This window comes from Danio rerio, chromosome 4 (genome assembly GCF_049306965.1).
Source record: "Danio rerio strain Tuebingen ecotype United States chromosome 4, GRCz12tu, whole genome shotgun sequence".
NCBI lineage: Eukaryota > Metazoa > Chordata > Actinopteri > Cypriniformes > Danionidae > Danio > Danio rerio.
This window is the reverse complement of record NC_133179.1, coordinates 76,307,501-76,310,000: the sequence shown is the minus strand read 5'-3', so window position 1 is coordinate 76,310,000 and position 2,500 is coordinate 76,307,501. Positions and strand designations below refer to the sequence as shown.

Sequence of the window (2,500 nt, the reverse complement as noted above, 5' to 3'; positions counted from 1 at the left end):
TCGTTCTTGATTAATGAAAACGTTCTTGGCAAACGCTTTCGCTCCGGTCCGTCTTGCGCCGGTCCAAGAATTTCACCTCTAGCGGCGCAATACGAATGCCCCCGGCCGTCCCTCTCGATCATGGCCCCGGGTTCCGGAAACCCACAGAAAATAGAACCGGGGTCCTATTCCATTATTCCTAGCTGGGGTATTCAATGGGGCGCGGTGCCGGCCCTGCCTTGAACACTCTAATTTTTTCAAAGTAAACGCTCCGGGCCCCAAGCCGAGGACACCCAGTCAAGGGCATCCGGGGGGCGCCGGGAGGCCTGGGGGTCCGGGACCGGCGGTGGCTCGCCTCGCGGCGGACCGCGCGGCCCGGTCCCCGAGATCCAACTACGAGCTTTTTAACTGCAGCAACGTTAGCATACGCTATTGGAGCTGGAATTACCGCGGCTGCTGGCACCAGACTTGCCCTCCAATGGGTCCTCGCCCATGGGTTTGGGATGCACTCATTCCAATTGCAGGGCCTCGAAAGAGACCTGCATTGTTATTTTTCGTCACTACCTCTCCGTGTCGGAAATGGGTAATTTGCGCGCCTGCTGCCTTCCTTGGATGTGGTAGCCGTTTCTCAGGCTCCCTCTCCGGAATCGAACCCTGATTCCCCGTCACCCGTGGTCACCATGGTAGGCGACGGACCTACCATCGAAAGTTGATAGGGCAGACATTCGAATGAACCGTCGCCGCCGCGAGGGCGCGCGATCGGCCCGAGGTTATCTAGAGTCACCAAAGCGAGGCCGGGGGCGGACGGCGGCGGGTAGGCGCGAGGCCCCCCTCTCCACCGCCCGCGCACCCGCATGGGTTTTGGATCTGATAAATGCACGCGTCCCCGGGTACCCACCCCCCGCCCCGAGGGGAGAAGGGCGGCCCAGGTCGGCGCTCGTTGGCATGTATTAGCTCTGGAATTGCCACAGTTATCCAAGTAACCGGGTGGAGCGATCAAAGGAACCATAACTGATTTAATGAGCCATTCGCAGTTTCACTGTACCGGCCGTGTGCACTTAGACTTGCATGGCTTAATCTTTGAGACAAGCATATATTACTGGCAGGATCAACCAGGTAGCCCTCGCCTCGGGTGAATCGCGTGGTGGTAAGGCCCGAGAGTGCCGGAGGAGAGAGGGAAAGGACTCGGCGGAAGAGAACCCTCCCGCCCGCACCACAGCTCCGCGCCGCCTACCTACAAGCGGGCCTCGCTCCGCCGAGGCGTCACGACTGCTCGCAGGAGGGGGCACGCGGGCTAAGTGGGAGGGGGGGATTGGGCTCCCAGGTACCGCCGCCTACCCACCCCCCACCGCACACATGGAAATGAGGGGGGTCTGCCGGCGTTGGGCTGGCCGCTGGGTCGAGGCCATCACCAGGAAGGATCGTGCTTCGCAACGGGATCGAGTGCGCCGCAGATGCCGCGCGCGCCTACCACACAGCTTCCCCACCCCCAAGTCAGCCTACGCGCCCGGGATTACACCCGGGTGGTGAGGAAGAGGAGGGGGGGCAAGGAGGGATGCTGCCCGGTAAGAGCGCACGCACAGCACCGACTAGCGCACTTGTTCCGTCGGTACAGGGCGGTCTGAGATCGACGGGCCATCTGAGTCTTTAACCCAAAGGAGCAAGGGTCGAGGTCTGGGTGAAGGCCCGCCTCGCCCTCCTTTCGAATGCCCAAAACGGGGAGGAACCCACCCCACCCACAGCGGTCCCCTTTGTCGGAGGACCGGGCAAGGGGCCTGCCCCTGGGGCATCGCGCACAATTCCCATCGGTCAGGTGGTGGAAGGCGGTGGCACGTAGTTACGCGCTCAAAACCTAAGTCCACTAAATCACGCCTTCCCCGAAACCTCGACGGCAGGTCAGCGATAACCAGTGACGGCTGCCCAGACCTCCGGGAGAGAGAGACCCAAGAGGTCACGTCCCGCCCGGCTGTGAACCTGAGCTCGGGGGCCATGGATAGTCAGGGTTAGCGGCCGCTTCTTGCTTCTCCCTTGCCGAATCGGGTGCCGATGGTGACCCGCGACTGACTTTGCCTTCGGCAGCCGGAGCGGTGCTGCTGGTCACCCACAGCTGACCTTTCTGGCTGGCACGCGGGGTGGCACTTCTCCCAAGCCTCAGGCAACCAGGCAAGCCAAAGCTCCACAAGCCCAACAACTAAGCCTCCGGGCAACCCTAACCCTATCCCCAAGCCCAATCCCCAGGCCTCCGGGCAGCCCTAACCCCACCCCCAAGTCTCCAGGCAACCCTAACCCAATTCCCAGTCCTCCGGGAAACCCTAACCCTAACACCCAAGCCTCCAGGCAACCCTTACCCTATCCCCAAGCTCAATCCCCAGGCCTCCGGGCAACCCTAACCCTAACCCCCCCAAGCCTCCAGGCAACCCTTACCCTATGCTCAAGCCCAATCCCCGGGCCTCCTGGCAGCCCTAACCCACCCCCAAGCCTCCAGGCAACCCTTACCCTATCCCCAAGCCCAATCCCCGGG

At 62.4% G+C, this 2,500-nt stretch overlaps 1 pseudogene; it reads right to left on the bottom strand.

Annotated features, from left to right (window-relative positions):
- Window positions 1-1,098, bottom strand: part of LOC141382107 (18S ribosomal RNA) — a 1,939-nt pseudogene extending 841 nt beyond the window's left edge.
- Window positions 1,099-2,500: the final 1,402 nt, after the last annotated feature.